Source organism: Macaca thibetana, chromosome 19 (genome assembly GCF_024542745.1).
Source record: "Macaca thibetana thibetana isolate TM-01 chromosome 19, ASM2454274v1, whole genome shotgun sequence".
Taxonomy (NCBI): domain Eukaryota; kingdom Metazoa; phylum Chordata; class Mammalia; order Primates; family Cercopithecidae; genus Macaca; species Macaca thibetana.
The window spans coordinates 33,354,398-33,372,814 of record NC_065596.1 but is presented as its reverse complement, the minus strand read 5'-3'; the positions used below and the strand labels follow the sequence as shown (position 1 = coordinate 33,372,814).

General features: G+C 45.4%; 1 pseudogene across 1 annotated transcript in view; it reads left to right on the top strand.

The window, feature by feature from the left end:
- Positions 1-2,066: 2,066 nt before the first annotated feature.
- LOC126943020 (zinc finger protein 888-like) overlaps positions 2,067-18,417 on the top strand; it is a 56,030-nt pseudogene continuing 39,679 nt past the window's right edge. The window contains exons 1-2 of the transcript XR_007721681.1: positions 2,067-2,250; positions 9,805-9,882. The product of XR_007721681.1 is annotated as a zinc finger protein 888-like (transcript). The remainder of the gene's footprint in view (positions 2,251-9,804; positions 9,883-18,417) is intronic.

Sequence of the window (18,417 nt, the reverse complement as noted above, 5' to 3'; positions counted from 1 at the left end):
TTGGATTAAGCTTTTATTCATATCTTCCAGAACTGTATATATTTCAGACCATGCCCAGCTAATTTTGTATTTTCAGTAAAGACAGGGTTTCTCCATGTTGGTCAGGCTGGTCTCAAACTCTCAACCTCAGGCGATCCGACCGCCTCGGCCTAACAAACTGCTGGTTTATGGTAGCTGCTAATTCTAGGATGCAAAGCCGGAATAAGAGCAGTCACCACCTTGCCTAACAAACCTGTGGCTGCACATATCTGTGCTGTCCAATAAAAAAACTTAATTTTAAAAACAAAAAAGGGGGAGATGTTGGGATTCACTCAGGATGGTGGCAGAAGTATTAAAGGGAAATGTCACGCACGTCCATGTGAAGAGGCCACCAAACAGGCTATGTGTGAGCAACAAGGCTGTTTGTTTCACCTGGGTGTGGCCAGGCTGAGTCTGAGAAAGGAGTCAGCAAAGGGTGGTGGGATTATCGTTAATTCTTATAGGTTTAGGATGGGTGGTGGAGTTAAGAGCAATTTTTTGCGGGCCAGGGGTGGATCTCACAAAGTACATTCTCAAGGGCAGGGAGAATATTACAAAGAACCTTCTCAAGGGTGGGGAGGGTGTATCGTACAAAGTATATTCACAAGGGCGGGGGAATATCACGAATTACAATATCGCAAGGGAAGGGAGGGTGTATTGTCACAAAGTCAACTGATCAGTTAGGGTGGAGAAGGAACAAATCACAATGGTGGAATGTCATCAGTTAACGCAGGAAGTGGTTATTTTCACTTCTTTCGTGGATCTTCAGTTGCTTCAGGCCATCTGGATGTATATGTGCAGGTCACAGGGGATATGATGGCTTAGCTTGGACTCAGAAGACTGACAGGAAATATTAGGGAAAGTTATAGGGAATAGTCACAAACCTTTTGGAAGGCCGAAAGATTACATAGCTTGTAATAATTGAACAGGCTGCAGGCAGCCCGTTCTTACCTTAGAGTATTAGGGGAGGTTGACCAGGGATATTGCACCCTAATGGCATTTACTTCAGACCCCAGTACTTGAGATTTGATCATTCCTAGAACTACTCTCTTAACCATGTTAATTATCCACAAGTGTGTTGACTCAAAGCCTCTGTTGTTAACTGCATACCAAATAAATGCCTGCAGTGTGAGCTGCTCCCAGCTGGCAGCTATGACAAACCTCTCTTGCTGTGCAGGCGGTCGGACACCCAGCAGAACTGGCAAAGCAGACTGTGTGTCAGTGTAGATTTTATTCATTCGTCGTTTGGCTCAGGGTCTGCGGGCAGCTCCCACCGCCCCCCCCCCCGTTTCCCGCCACCCCACCCCCGCTCCCGCCGCCACCACCCCCCTCCCCGGCCCCCGGAGCTAATACCTTCCTGTGAGGAGCAATACCTGAGACCCCCAAGCTCAGCCATCTTTCCGCTGCTGCTTCCTGAGTAGTTGGGACCTCAAGCTCCCATTCCCGCACTCACATCTCTGCTGTGTTTAAGCAGCAGGTAGTGACCTCCCTCTTCCCTGGCCTGAGCCCTCCAGTCGGCACCCCAGGCGGTGGCCCTAGGGAAGTCTCTGGAGCTGAGCACAGGGTGGACTCTCCCACTCCAGTGAATGGAGAATAGAAAGGGAGAGGATTTCTATTCCGTTCTGTGGGCCGTCAGCATCAAATTGTACGTTTGGCTCAGGCAAGGCTTTGCATTTCGCATTCTAGTTTGCATTCCTGCCCTAGACAGCTTCGAGGCTTTGGAATTAAATTGCTAAAATTAATTTCAATAACAAGGAACTTTCCTGGATCCAATTACCGCCACACCGCCACTTCTCAGGGACGTACTATTTCCCTGACTGCTGAGCTGCTCCAGCCTTACTGGTGGGTTTCACCTGCAAAACCCGGAAAACAGAGGCACGGAGAGCGAGATGGAGGGAAGCTCAGGCCCCGCCCCTTTACCGCCCCCGCTGACCCCTCACAGCCCAAGACTCTATTCTCCGGCGCCAGGCCCCTTGTCTTTCGCGCCCCGCCCCGGCCTCGCCCAGGCCCCGCCCATCTCTTCGGGGGTCTTGCCCAGGTCCGGCTCCTGTCCTGCGCTAATTGGCTCAGGCCCGGAAGCGGACAGCGAAGACTGAAAGTTGTACTGCGGTGTGTGTGTGCTTCCCAGTTCTCTGGTGCTGCTATAGGAGGGACGTGGGGTCCCTACAGACCTGCAAATTCCGGCCCGTCTTTCTCAACCCAGAGCAAATTGAAACGTCCCGGTCAGAGTCCGTGAGTCTCTTTCCTTTGAGTTTAAAGTCACCCTGAGACTGGTCCCGTCCCCGGTCTTTCTGCAGTGGGGCCGTGCAGACACCTCCTGTCGCAAAAGTTTCCTTTGCAAAAATCTTTCCTGACCCTTCTCCCGCCTCGCGCTGTTTCAAGTCCTCACCCGCGAGCTGGATTCTCGCCCTGCTCCAGAGCGCCCCCCAGTCTCGCTCTCCTCGGCCCCTGGAGCGCAGCGCTGCAGCCCCAGTGCCGGGGGTCAGGAAAACACTCCACAGGGTGGGAGTGGGCCCGAGCGAGCGTCTCCAGGGCACCGTTTACAACGTTTTGGGGGATTAAAATATTCCTTTTGAGGTCCCTATGGGCTACCCCTTATCTGGATGAAGGATCTGGCCCTTGGCCGATGAAATGCTGAGGTGAATTGGCCCAGATGGAGCAGATGGGTACCCTATGCAGATGGAGGGGTGGCCGTGCTTGGCCGTGGCCACTCCTGGGCTCTCTCGCTTTCCATCTGAGACGTGGTGGAAATGGGAGGGCTACAGGAGAGTAGCCTTTGTTCCTTTGTTACTCCGGGTGGGGAGACGGGGTTTTTACCTTTGGTCTAGTTTTGCAAAGTTTACGTTAATTGGCCTTAGATTCCCAGAGCCAGGGCCCAGGTGTTTCCTTTTCTTCTTTGTTATTGGAGATGGTCTCTGTGCCTACGTATCCAGTATGGTCCAGCGGGGGTCGTCCAGTCTCAGTGAAATTCTGGATGAGCCCAGGCAGTCTGTAATTTAGAAAATGTACTTAATGGGTCCTTTTCAGTACGGTTTAGGCCTCACCAAGTGACTGTCCTTGTTGTGCTGTTGTACAACTTCTGTCCTAGACAATTGAGCTTTCTTACAGGGGTGGTGAAGTTTTTTCTTTCCTTAGCTACATAGTACTGTCTAATAATTGAGGTTTATAGGACCTAGAAGTTGCTAGTTTGGGCTTTCTGAACTGGAATTGTGTCAGGAACTGGATCAGTGGGCACCAACTCTCGGGCTTCCTAAGGCCATCGGTCTCTGACAGTGGTTCCTCCACATACATAACAAGAAGTAACAGTGAGGGAATGAGCTACATTTTCTGCTAAGTATAGAAACAAGTTCCTTCCCTTTTTTTTTTTGGAAGCTTTGGTGCTGGCAGATTTAGCTCATTATAAAAGGCTTGAAACACTGGGTTGGGAGAGCGCATGTGGACCTCCCCTCGGACTAAAATGGCAGCTTGGGGGTTTAGCCTTGTCCTGTTGATCCTCAGGGTTACACGTTCTCTTTTTTTCTAATGGGAGTGTAGGAGATTAGTGCTTATTAGTTCTAGTGAGTTACAGTGACCGGTAGCACAGGAGGGGTTGGCTTCTTTTTTTTTGAAGGTGAACTGGGTCTTTTTTGTCCTTTTTCTAAGTAGCCTAAATAACACATGGCCAATAGGCACAATTTTCACACACCTCTGCCTCATGACAAACATATTTATTTTCTACTGTGTAGCTCCTTTCTTAGTTAAGAGATCCACATCTTAATCTTAGCTTGTTACTATTAATGGCTGCACAAGCATCAGATTTAAAGTTTCTTGTTTGGGGATTCTTTTTCTTCTGTTCTAGTTATTAGTTTACTTGAATCACCTAGGAAAAGACCAGTTCTTAATGTTATTTGAAAAACGGTGGTAGCCAGGCACGGTGGCTCACGCCTGTAATCCCAGCACTTTGGGAGGCTGAGGCGGGCGGATCACGAGTCAGGAGATCAAGACTATCCTGGCTAACACGATGAAACCCTGTCTCTACTAAAAATACAAAAAAATTAGCCAGGCGTGGTGGCGGGTGCCTGTAGTCCCAGCTACTCGGGAGGCTGAGGCAGGAGAATGGGTGAACCCGGGAGGCGGAGGTTGTAGTGAGCTGAGATCGCACCACTGCACTCCAGCCTGGGCGACAGCGAGACTCCATTTCAAAAAGTAATAATAATAAAAAATAAAAATAAAATAAAACGGTGGTTGCAGGGAGCTTAGATGGGTGATAACATATATTAGGTTGGTCATTTCCTGGGGTACATACCTTGTACTGAGTGGCATTGTACAAATAAGTTCCTTTTAACATTCCTGTACATTCATAATAACTATAGAACAGAAAGATTGTTTTAATTTGCTGTCCTATCTGAGTGACTTGATGAATACACTGGGAACAGTCCTTAGTTTGAGGAAGGTCAGTTGAAGCCTTTACTATACAAGTCTAAAATTTAAGAAAAATGAGTCCCGTGATGAGCCTCCTCATGCTCCGGCCGTGTGTAGACCGGTCAGCTTCCGGGTGTGACTGGAGCAGGGCTTGTCGTCGTCTTCAGGGTCACTTTCAGGGGTTATCTGGGCTTGGTCTTGCCTCCCAGGTTTCAGATGCAGGTTTTACACAGCAGTGGTGGATCCAGGCTGGGATTCCTTCTACCTTCACGGCGGTGGGTGTGGTCAGGATGACGGTCTGAGGTCCTTTCCACTGTGGGCGCAAAGGGGCTACATTCCAGTCCTTGATCCACAGTCGATCACCTGGGGAAAAAGAGTGAACTGGGGAGAATAAGCTAACGGGGCATCTGTCATTTACCTAGGCTGAAATCGTTTGTGTAATTTTTCCTAAGGCCTGTAACTGTCTCTGTAACTCAATTTCACCTAACTCTGGGGGAGTGCCCGGGAGTCCCCGTAGTATGGGAGGGGGTCTATGATATAATACTTCATAAGGGGAATATCCTCTTCTCTCAGAGGGAGGGAGTACATCTAGTCTTTAACAATACCATAGGGAGAACCTGTATCTATTTTAATCCTGTTTCCTGACACACTTTCCTTAAGCTATTTTGATAGTCCCATTCATCCGCTTCACCTTTCTGGAACTCTGAGGTTGGTAGGCAGCACGTAGTTTCCATGTGATCTTTAATACCTTTGCCGTATTCTGTACTGAGTCAGCCACAAACGCCGGCCTGTTATCTGAGCTGATCCGTAAGGGCAGTCCAAATCCAGGAATAAGATCTCGAAGAAGCACATGGGTTACTTCATGAGCTTTCTCAGTTCATATGGGAAAAGCCTCCACCTACCTAGAGTAGGTACACACAGGAACGAGTAAATACTTGTTACTTCTACACTGGCATTTCAGGGAATTCCACCTGGAGATCTTGAAAGGGGGCTGCTTTCCATTCCATGCCGGCGGAACGGCTGAACCCTGCCTCGCATTGTGCTGTCGGCAGGTAACACACTGCTGCGCCATGGTTTTGGCAAGGGCTGACAAATGCCACATGTAGAAGTATCAGCCTAACAACTTTTCAAGTGACTCCTGACCTAGATGGGTGGTTTCATGCACCCCCAGTACAACTGCGGCTCCTAGCAGCTGTGGCACACCTACTCTCCTATTTGGTAACCGGATCCTTCCTTCTTCCATCACCTGTCCTCCCTCTGCCTGGAGAAAGCCTTTTTCTTATTTAGAATAAGTAGATACAAGGTCAGGTGCTTGAGGGAGCAGGGGGGCTGTGACATGCCCAGCTTTTCGAGCTTCTGAGTCAGTTCTGGGGTTCTCTAAGGTAACCGAGGTGGAGACTGCCACCTTGTGGGGTTTCTGTACTGCTTCTAATAATTGCAAGATTTTATGTCTTTTTCTCCAGATTTCAACAGGCCCTTTTCTTTGTATAATGCTCCATGCACTTGGAGGGTTAAAAAGGCATACTGAGAGTCAGTGTAAATGTTTCCAGTCTTACCTCCACTGAATTCTAAGGCCTGAATTAAAGCAAAGAGCTCAGCTTTCTGAGGTGCCCTGGGGCAACGCTCTGGCGTCAACCGCAGTGTCCAGGGTCACCACCGCATATCCTGCACATCTGTCTCCTTGTGGGTTGGCGAAGCTGGTCCTGTCCATGTATGGCTCCCAGTCTACGGATGCCCAAGTCTGGTCCCGGAGGTCAGGCCTGCTCGAGTAAACTGAGTCCAACACCTCTACACAGTTATGCTCGACAGGGCTCTCTGATACCGGGAGCAAGGTGACGGGTTCAGGGTGTTACAAACTTCAGTGGTTATGCAGAGATTTTCACAGAGCAAGCTTTGGTACTTGGTTAGTCTAGCATTCGTTAGCCAATGATGTCCTTTGGTAGTCATTAAAGTCACCACAGCATGGGGGGTCCTTTATGTTCAGGTTTTGCCTAAGAGTTAGTTTTTGTGCTTCTTGTACTAGCAGGGCAGTTGCTGCCAAGGCCCTCAAACAGGGGGACTAACTGTAGAGGACTGCGTGCTCACAAATGAGATGTTCCCGATAAGCCCTGCTCTTGCAAACAAAGCAGGATATTCCTTCTCTGCAAAAAGGAAGGACAAAGGAGCCAGCTGTAAACAGCGGGCTCTGGGAACTGGTCAATCTTTACTGATCTTGTGAGTCAAGGAAAGGTCAGAGAAGCAACACATGCCCCGTGACTTGGCTACATTCCACAAACGGCTGTATAAAATAAAGCAGAGTGTGCCGTTCAGGGTGGCCGCCATGTATGTCTTGTCCTGTGTTGTCTTGTATGTTCATTCCTTTGTTTAGGAAACATGCGGACCCCAACACTAACCTTTAGAAACCCCATCTAGTTATTTAGAGAGTTAGGCCACTGGCCTCAGCCAGGGCCCCACAGTTTGGGTCAAAACTTTACCTGCCATCTTTTCTCTCTCAGAAACATATGGTGTAAAAGGCTTTGTCAGATCAGCTAACCCCAGGGCTGGGGCCGATGTAAGATTTTCTTTTAACTCATGAAAGGCTTGCTGTTGTTGGGATCCCCATTCAGAAGGCTCCTGGTCCTACCCATTTGTGACTCCGTACAGAGGCTTGGCAAGTACTGCAAAGTTTGTGATCCACGGTCTGCAGAAACTCAGAGCTCCTAAGAATTCTTTCACCTGTTTTCTGGTTTTAGGGTTCAGTAGGTTGCAAAAGACCCACTTTCTGATCCCATGCTCTGCTCCCGCTGTTGGATAGTAAATCCTAGGTAACATACCTGCTGTTAGCAGATCTAGACTTGCTTCTTGGACACCTTATACCTACAGTCCTCCAGGGGCTGGAGTAGGGCATCTGTCCCCTCGGTGCACCTGACTGCCATGGGGTGTCCGAGCAGAATGTCGTCAATGTACTGGAGCAGCACGCAGCTTAGGCCTCTGGTGGGAAACTTCTGGAGGTCCTGAGCCAGTGCTTCCCCAAAGATGGTGGGGGAGTTCTTGAACCCTTGCAGAAGCTGGGTCCGAGTGGTGACACCTGACCCTAGATCTTCCTACTGAAAGGCAAAGAGCTTCTGGCTCTCAGGGGCTAGTCTAATGCTAAAGAAAGCATCTTTCAGGCCTAAGCGGGAGAACCAGCTGTCCTCAGCTGGCAGCAACGTGTACGGGTTAGGTACTGTTGGATGTAAACTCACTGTAGCTTGATTGACTAAGTGCAAGTCTTGTACCGGCCTGTAGTACTTGGTCCCTGGCTTGGGAACAGGCAGGAGGGGAGGGTTCCATGGAGACTGACAAGGGACTATAATTCTAAAGGCTCTCAGGCTCTTGAGATGGACCTGGATACTTCCAAGAGCTTCTCTGGGGACCGGGTACTGTTTTTGCCTGAAAGTCTTGGCCCTACACTGAACTTTTATAAGTACAGGGGATTGGTTAACTGCCAACCCTGGAGGGTTGTCTTCTGTCTACACCCTTGGCCACTGCTTAGCCAGAGTTGGTCTTATCTCTTGGCCTGGGTCAGTTAAGAAAAGTCTCCATTCCTCCTCCCAGGGCCATAATGACTCCCATTCTGGGTAACCTCAGCTGTAAAGAGCTGTGCTCTGCAGAAGAGATGGTGGCTCTCAGCTTGCTAAGCAAGTCCTTTCCTAGCAAGGGCAAGGAGTAGTCAGGCATGAACTGGTGAATCACTTTTTGTCCTCCTACAGTATAATTATGGGGCAAGCAGAAAGCTTGCTTTGCTGAAACTCCCATGGCTCTGATTATATCAATAGTCTTTTTGGATAAGGGGGCAACTGAGGTGGTTACTACTGAATGTTCAGCACTAGTATTGATAAGAAAATCAATGTCTTTGCCCCTAACTGTCATCTTGACCATAGGCTCTTTGGGGGCACTTGAACCCGGTCCTCCTCAGTTCAGTAACTCTTCTGCTATATTGCACAGGCCTCCTTCTGGGGCCTCCTGCTCTGAGCCACCTTGTTTTCCTTTTAGCTGAGGGCACTTGTCCTTCTAATATCCTTCTTATATCCTATTTCTTTACAATAAGCACACTGGTTGCGCTGCAAGTTCGGACGGCCAGGCTAGGTATCTTTCTGGGGCACATGCCTACCCGGGAGTGCTCTCAGAGTCCATGTTGCTCAAGCTGGCTGGAGTACCCCACAGGGATGCTCCACAGGGCAGCCCTAAGCCGCCTAAGGGGCTGCCTTGACCTTCTGTTAATCACCTCACTTCCCAGTCAGGGAACCAAGAAATGTGGCATGATGAACCACAGACAATACCTCTCAGACAACGGGTTGACGAAGAAAGTGGCTTTATTTGGCCCATAGCATTGGTGGACTTGCGTCTCAAGAACCGACCTCCCCAAAAAAGAAATTCCTGGCCCTTTTAAGGGCTTACAATTCTAAGGGGTCCACATGAAAGGGTCGTGATAGATCTAGCAAGTGTGGGGAACGTGACTGGAGGCTACATGCATCAGCTAACAGAACAGAAAGTTTTGCAATGCTTCTTCATACAATGTCTAGAGATTACAAGTAACATAAGTAGTTTAGGTCAGGGGTTGATATTATTATTATTATTATTATTGTTTTTAACCACTGGGGCTGGGTGGTGGCGCCAAGGTCGTCTGGCTATTTATCTTCTGTTTCTTTCTGACTTTTTGCTTTCTTCATTTCCTCCTGTCTTGTAAACCAGGCAAGGGAGAGGGAGGAGGGCAGCAGGAGAAGTGGTGGTCTTCCTACCTCAGCCTCCAGAATAGCTGGGACCACAGCCGTGCGCCACCACACCACGCTGATTTTTGTGTTCTTGGTAGAGATGGGCTTTCGCCATGTTGCTCAGGCTGGTCTCCAACCCCAGGGCTCAAGGGAACCAGCCACATTGGCCTCTCAAAGTGCTGGGATTACTGGCATTTTGTTCTATCAAAGATTGCTATTACCATAGGATGGGACCCACACTCAATAATACTTACAATGGCGCTGGTGGTCCTCGTCTGTGTCCAGCATTAAATATCACGGCAGTTTCCTCCATGTTGACAGCTGAGATCAGCCTGTGATCCACAGGGAGGTGAGGGGGCTGTGCTCTGCATGGGATTTGGTTAGGGCTAGATCTGTGGCCTGAAGATCTGTATCCTGCTGCAGTGTGTGCGTGTGTGTGAACTTTTCCAGGAGGGGAGCAATATCTGAAAGGTCAAAATTAGCCTTGTAGGTCTTCCTGTGGAACTTTCTTATCTCTGCATGATCTCTGGTGCAGTGGGTAGCAGGGGGCCATCTTTCTCTCGGGTGAGGTCTCCCCCATGTGTGTGTTTTGTCACAGGAAAGGAGTGAATGGTTTCTAAATATTAAATCTCTTATTTTTTTTCACATACAGGATTTCCAAAGCCTCATGTTACACGAGGAAGCCACCAAGAAGAGCAAAGAAAAGTATCCAGGGATGGCTCTTCCTCAGGTGAGTGATATTCCTTGGTGGATTCTTCTATCTGCTTTCTGAAGTGCCAGGTATTGTAGTAGCCAATCTTCTCTGAGTGTGAAGCGTTCTAACTCACAGGTTTGCTCGCACTCACCCATGCCTTTTCTCTATTCCTCTTATCTTCACTTAAATTCTATCTCCTATAAACTAGTGACATGAGCTTGGGAAGAGGCTCCACTAGGCGTGGACCTGGGAAGGGCTCACACCAGACATGGATGGAGATGGGCTGTTGACCCCGTGCTGTCGGTGATGTTGGGCAGCAAGGATTGTTCAGAGCCCACATCTGGATGCACATTTAGCTCTTTCTGGACCATATTAGAGAAACTGTATATGAAAGTCATACATCGACAGGTGCAGTGGCTCACGCCTGTAATCCCAGCACTTTGGGAGGCCTAGGAGGGCAGATCACGAGGTCAGCAGATTGAGGCCATCCTGGCTAACACGGTGAAACCCCCTCTCTACTAAAAATACAAAAAAATTAGCCAGACGTGGTGGCGGGTGCCTGTCATCCTAGCTACTCAGGAGGCTGAGGCAGGAGAATGGCATGACCTTGTGAGGCAGATCTTGCAGTGAGCTGAGATCATGCCACTGCACTCCAGCCTGGGCGACAGAGTGAAACTTCCTCTCAAAAAAAAAAAAAAAAAAAAAAGTCATACGTTAATGTTCATTGGTATCTGGTAAATTCTGGAAGAGGAGGCAAACTAGGGGAGATATTTTGTGTCTGATTTTGTAATGCATTTGAAGCTACACTAGTGAGTCAATATGTCTCTGACACCAAACTTTTGTTTTAAGAGAGAGGGTGTCACTCTGGGGCCCAGTCTGGAGTGCAATGGCACAATTCTAGTTTACAGCAGCCTCGAACTCCTGGGCTCAAGTGGTCCTCCCACCTGAGCCTCCCAAATTGCTGGGATTGCAGGTGTGAGACAGCCCAGCAAGACTCTGCACTTTCAATGTCTTGGAATAGAATGGAAAGCTGATATAGATATCAGGGATAGAGTTAGCTTTATTCCATCATTGACTTCAAATTATTTAATCAATATAAATATCTAACTGCAGGGAATTCTTTAAATTATTGTCAGCACTTTGACCCCACAGAGCCTTTTTTTTTTTTTTTTTTTTTTTTTTTTTTTTTTTTTTAACAGGGACTCTGATGAAGCAAGCATTTTGGGTCCAAATGATTATAAGTTTGCTGTGACATAACAGCACAACTTATTTCGTTAGAGAGGATGGAGTCATTCTTTTTCTACCCATTATTATTAAATGATTCTTTTATTTTATTTTATTTTATTTTTTTATTTATTTTTTGAGACGGAGTCTGGCTCTGTCGCCCAGGCTGGAGTGCAGTGGCCGAATCTCAGCTCACCGCAAGCTCCACCTCCCAGATTTACGCCAGTCTCCTGTCTCAGCCTCCCAAGTAGCTGGGATTACAGGCGCCCGCCACCTTGCCTGGCTAGTTTTTTTGTATTTTTTTAGTAGAGACGGGGTTTCACTGTGTTAGCCAGGATGGTCTCGATCTCCTGACCTCGTGATCCACCCGTCTCGGCCTCCCAAAGTTCTGGGATTACAGGCTTGAGCCACCGCGCCTGGCTGATTCTTTTATTTTAAACACCACATGATGTATATATGTATTGTGTAGTAAAAGTCCAAAGAAAAATACACTTATGCATCCCCTTTCCAGTCCAGCCTTCCACCCATTCCCATGTCTCAGTGGAGAATCACTGTTGAGGGTTCTGTGGCAAGTCAGCACAAACCTTTAGAAATGTATTCATACACCGTTATGAGATTTTAGAAAAAATTATTTGATGAATGGGGTGTTTTTTTTTTTTTTTTGCATGTTTTTTGAGACAGGGCCTCACTCTGTCACCCGCATATAGTGTAGAGACACATTGCAACCTCTGACTCTCAGGTTCACATGAGTCTTATGCTTCAACCAACTGAGTAGCTGCAGTTACAGATGCGTGCTACACTCCTGGCTAATTGTTGTGTTACTAGTACGGATGAGGTTTCACCATGTTGACCAGGCTGGTCTCGAACTCTTGGCCTCAAGTGATCCTTCTGCCTCAGCCTCCCAAAGTTCTGGGATTTCAGGTATGAGCCCTGCTCCCGGCCTGATGAGTGTTTTGTCATGGTATTTTATCCTGCAAGTTCTGAAAATGTTCATGTTTCCAAGGTAGAAAACAAGATAGCTTGCTCTTTTAAATCATCCTTGGAGCTTTCTCTGAATGAAGACATGTGAGTCCTTGACAGTTTTGTTTCATTTCTTTTTTGTTATTGTTGTTTGTGTTTTTTTGAGATGGAGTTTCATTCTTGTGGCCCAGGCTGGTATGCAGTGGCACAGTATCGGCTCACTGCAACTTCCGCCTCCCAGGTTCAAGTGATTTTCCTGCCACAGACTCCCAAGTAGCTGGGATTATAGGCATGCGCCACCATTCCCAGCTAACTTTGTATTTTTACTAGAGACAGAATTTGTCCATATTCTTCAGGCTGGTATCAAACTCCCGACCTTAGGTTATCCACCCGCCTCAGCCTCCCAAAGTGCTGGGATTACAGGTGTGACCTACCGTGTGCAGCCAATCCCACAGTTTATGTAGATAATACATAATTTTTATATATATATATATATATACACACACACACACACACACACACACACTCACACTCTTTTTTTTTTTTGGGAAAGAGTCTCAGTCTGTTGCCCAGGCAGAATTGCAGTGGTGTGATCTTGGCTTACTGCAATCTCTGTCTCCAGAGTTCAAGCGATTCTCCTGCTTCAGCTTCCTAGATAGCTGGGATTACTGGCACCTCCCTACGATGCCCAGCCAATTTTTTTATTTTTAGTAGATACGGAGTTTCGCCATGTTGGAGAGGTTAGTCTCAAACTCCTGACCTTAAGTGGTCCAGTCACCTCGGTCTCCCAAAGTGATGGGATTGCAGGTGTGAGCCACCATGCCTAGACTTATTTTATATATGTGTATATATATAATATGTATAATATATATTTATTTAATAATATATTTAATATATATTTGTATAGAAATACATATATATATAATATCTATAATTATAATATCTATATATATATAAAATATCTATATATATAAAATATCTATATTATATATAGATATATATATTGTTTGAGATGGAGTCTTACTCTGCAGCCCAAGCTGGGAGTGCGATGGCACAATCTTGGCTCACTGCAAACTTCGCCTCTTGTTCTCAAGTTATTCTCCTGCATCAGCCTCCCAAGTAGCTGGGACTAGAGGCCTGCACCACCACACCTGTTTTTTTTTTTTTTTTTTTTTTTTTGTATTTTTAGTAGAGACAGTGTTTCGCCATGTTGTCCTGGGTGGTCTTGAACTTCTCAGCTCAGGCAATCCACCTGCCTCAGTCTCCCAAAGTGCTGGAATTTTAGGCATGGGCCACCGTGTCAGGCCATATATTTTTTTATATTGTCCGTAAAACTGAGACTTCCATAGTGACTTAAGGGATTTTAAAAGCTATCCTGAAAAAGTACAATAAAATGCAACTATACAGAAAAATTGCTCAAAAATACCTTAATGTGAATTTGTCAGAACACAGTCTTGGATCAAATCAATACTTATTTTCTCTTTTCTCATTTCACTTGAGGGCGATAACATACTCCTTCACAATGTTTTGTTGAAATGTGTTTTTTATTTTAGGGACGCTTGACTTTCAGGGATGTGGCTATAGAGTTCTCTTTCATGGAGTGGAAATGCCTAAACCCTGCACAGAGGGCTTTATACAGGGAAGTGATGTTGGAGAACTACAGGAACCTGGAGTTTGTGGGTGAGGAAAATGTCCCTTCAGACATGAGGAGTCTGCTCTTGTCTATCTTGGCTCTTCCTGGTTTTATATGCTCTTTTGTGATTTTGCCCCATACATGCTTTTGATGTACATGTCATTGTTTTCTGCAGTGATGACCCTCCTATCTGTCATGGGTAGCTTCTTAGAGACTGTCCTGTGGAGTGGTTTTACATAAAAACAGAAAATTCGTGAGCACTTTGACTAATATAGTTGAACATCATCCTGCTCTAGGAAGAGATGTTCCTGGAAGCCCTGAGCAGAATTGTCAGCATGACCCAGGATATGAGATAGAAAGCATGACACTGACACTGATTGACAAGTGTTTCCAGCTGTAGTTCTGGTTTTGTTTTCTTTTTCTTTGTTTGTTTTCAGACAGTCTTCCTCTGTTGGACAGGCTGGAGTGCAGAGTCTGATCTCAGCTTATTGCAACGTCTGCCTCCTGAGTTCAAGCAATTCTCGTACCTCAGCCTCTCAACCTAACTGGAATTACAGGCATATGCCTTCATACCTGGATGATTTTTGTATTTTTATTAGACATAGGGTATCACCATGTTGATCAGGCTGGTCTTGAATTGCTGGCCTCAAGCAATTCGCTCACCTCAGCTTCGAAGTGTTGGGATTACAGGCGTGAGCCACCACACTTGGCCTTTCGTTCTGGTTTTTGAGAACCATCACAGAAGCGTCTCTCGCTGGCACTGTGACAGTGTTCATCACATAAACTAATGGTCATCTTCTGTAAGTAGCAGTCACTGCTGTAGAAATTCCTCCTAGCGAGGAAATAATTCAGGCTTACTGCCTCATATATATGAGGCTCTTGACTGAACTCTTTTTTTTTTTTTTATTCTATACAGAATCTTGCTCTTGTTGCCCAGGCTGGAGTGCAATGTCGTGGTCTCCACACGCTGCAACCTCTGCCTCCTGGGTTCAAGCAATTCTGCTGCCTCAGCCTCCTGAGTAGCTGGGATTACAGGCACCCACCACCACACCTGGCTAATTTTTTTATGTTCAGTTGAGACAAGGTGTTCTTAAACTTTGAAGATCACATTTGGGAAGTTTAAAATAAGTATTGCTTTTTGTGTAATTTTTACACATTTCAATATTAACTATTATTTACCATCTGTACTTATTTGGAAAACTATTGGTCTTTATATTTTTTAGATAGCTCTTTAAAATCCATGATGGAGTTCTCATCACATGAGCACAGTAATACAGGAGAAGGGTTCCACACAGGGACATTGGAAAGACATAAAAGTTATCACATTGGAGATTTTTGCCTCCCAGAAATCAAGAAAGATATTCATCACTTTGAGTTTCAGTGGCAAGAAGTTGAAAGAAATGGCCATGAAGCACCTGTGACAGAAAATAAAGAGTTGACAGGTAGTACAGACCGACATACTCAAAGGCATGCTGGAAACAAGCCTATTAAAGATCAGCTTGGATCAAGCTTTCATTCGCATCTGCCTGAACTGCGCATATTTCTGACCGAAGGGAAAATTAGTAACCAAGTGGACAAGTCTGTCAGTGGTGCTTCCTCAGCTTCGACATCCCAGAGAATTTCTGGTAGGCTCAAAACTCATATTTCTAATAAGTATGGGAAGAATTTCCTCCATTCCTCATTATCCACACAAATACAGGAAACATGCGTGAGAGAAAAACCTTGCCAAAATGATGGGTGTGGCAAAGCTTTTAATTATAGCTCACTCTTAAGGAGACATCACATAACCCATTCAAGAGAGAAACAATATAAATGTGATGTCTGTGGCAAGGTTTTTAATCAGAAGCAATACATTGCCTGTCATCGTAAATGTCACACTGGTGAGAAAATTTACAAGTGTAATGAGTGTGAGAAGACCTTCACTCAGATGTTATCCTTTGTATGCCATCATAGACTTCATACTGGAGAGAAACCTTACAAGTGTAATGAGTGTGGCCAGACGTTCAGTCAGAAGTCATTCTTTAGATGCCATTGTAGACTTCATACTGGAGAGAAACCTTACAAGTGTAATGAGTGTGGCAAGACCTTTGGTCGACATTCAGCCCTTGTAATTCATAAGGCAAATCATACCGGAGAGAAACCTTACAAGTGTAATGAGTGTGGCAAGACCTTCTGTCAGAAGTCATCCCTTCAGTGCCATCATAGACTTCACACTGGAGAGAAAGCTTACAAATGTGAAGAATGTGGCAAGGTTTACATTCGCAGATCACACCTTGAAAGACATAGGAGAATTCATACTGGAGAGAAACCATACAAATGTAAGATTTGTGACAAGGTTTTCCGGAGTGATTCATACCTTGCAGTACATCAGAGAGTTCATACTGGAGAGAAACCGTACAAGTGTAATAAATGTGGCAGGAGTTTCAGTCGGAAGTCATCCCTTCAATACCATCATACACTTCATACTGGAGAGAAACCTTACTCATGTAATGAATGTGGCAAGGTTTTTAGTAGAAGAGAAAACCTTGCACGTCATCATAGAGTTCATACTGGAGAGAAACCTTACAAATGTAAAGAATGTGACAGAGTTTTCAGTCGCAAATCACACCTTGAAAGACATAGGAGAATTCACACTGGAGAAAAACCATACAAATGTAAGGTTTGTGACAAGGCTTTCCGGAGTGATTCATACCTTGCAAACCATATGAGAGTTCATACTGGAGAGAAACCTTACAAGTGTAATAAATGTGGGAAGGTTTTTAATCAAAAAGCACACCTTGCACAACATCAGAGAGTTCATACTGGAGAGAAACCTTACAAGTGTAATGAGTGTGGCAAGGTTTTTAATCAAAAAACAAGCCTTGCACAACATCAGAGAGTTCATACTGGAGAGAAACCTTACAAGTGTAATGAATGTGGCAAGGTTTTTAATCAAAAAACAAACCTTGCAAAACATCAGATAGTTCATACTGGCGAGAAACCTTACAAGTGTAATGAATGTGGCAAAGCCTTTACTAGGCAGTCAATACTTATTCACCACCAAGCAATCCATGGTGTAGGGAAACTTTACAAATATAATGATTCTCACAAAGTCCTCAATAATGCTACAGTCATTGAAAATCATTAGAGAATCCATAGTGAAGTGAGATCTACAAATGTAATAAATGTGGCAAATTTTTCAGACATCGTTCATAACTTGTAGTTCATCAGCGAATCCATGATGTAGACATCAGAGAATCCATACTGGACAGAAATCTTACCAACGTCATAAGGGTGGCAAGGTCTTCAGTCTGTGGTCATTCCATGCAGAACATCAGAAAATTCATTTTTGAGACAATTACTCCAAATAAAATGAATATAAACAATCATAAAGCTTTAATTGACATTAGAGTCAATTCAACTTTGACTTGAGTTTGAGTTGACTTAACATTGAGTTCAAGCATTAATTGACATAAAAAGTGTTAATGTTAAGAAGAATGGGCCAGGCGTAGTGGCTCATGCCTGTTATCCCAGCACTTTGGGAGACCAAGGCAGGTAGATCACTTGAGGTCAGCAGTTTGAGACCAGCCTGGCCAATAGACTTGAGCCACTTTACCCAGCCTGTTTTTTATTTTTATCTTTATTTTTTGAGATGGAGTCTTGCTCTTATCCCCCAGGCTGTAATGCAATGACATGATCTCGGCTCACTGGAACCTCCTCCTCCTGCATTCAAGCAATTCTCCTGCCTCAGCCTCCTGGGTATCTGTGAATAGTGATGCATGCCACCACACCACGCTAATTTTTGTATTTTTATGTATTTATTTTTTATTTTATTTTATTTTTTTGTTTGGAGATGGAGTCTTGCTCTCGTTACCCAGGCTGGAGTGCAGTGGTGTGATCTCAGCTCATTGCAATTTTTGCCTCTTGGGTTCAAGCAATTCTCCTACCTCAGCCTCCTGAGTAGCTAGAATTACAGGTGACTGCCACCATGCCTGGCTAATTTTTGTATTTTTAGTAGAGAGGGGGTTTCTCCATGTTGGTCAGGCTGGTCTTGAACTCCTAACCTCAGCTGATCCACCTGCCTCATCCTCCCACAGTGGTGGAATTACAGGCATGAGCCACTGCAACTGGCCCTTTTAAAATTTTATTTATTTATTTATTTTTGAGCCTATTTTGCAGCCTTTACAAAAATCAGGGTTTTCCCACAAGATCATGAAGATTTTCACATAAGGGACCTCTGACCATTTGTGTTGGCGTTGGCAGTAAAGGTCAAGCAGGAATATGGTAATAACACTCATGTTCCCCACCTTTGGCCACGTTCCTGCCTTTCTAGTTTATATTTTGACCAAACCCAGCTACTCGCGAGGCTGAGGCAAGAGAATCACTTGAACCCAGGAGGCGGAAGTTGCAGTGAGCCAAGATCGCACCATTGCATTCCCGCCTGGGAGCAAAGAAAGAAACTTAGTCTGAAAAAAAGAAAAAGTCAAGCCCCTTCTCCTGTCTCCGTCATCATAGCGTGTGCTTGATTTCGCTTCTTGCCATGTCTTCTCACAAGACTTTCAGAATTAGGTGAGTCTTGGCCAAGAAACAAAAGCAAAATTGTTCTATTCCCCAGTGGATTCGCATAAAAACTGCTAATAAGGTCACAGTCACGTTACCATATCAAGCTGAAAATGTCATCCCTATCTGAAGAGTTGGACATGTTTTATCGAGAATATATTTTTTAATCTCTGAATCTGTTATGAGTGCATTGGTTGGCTGGGTTTGGTAATATG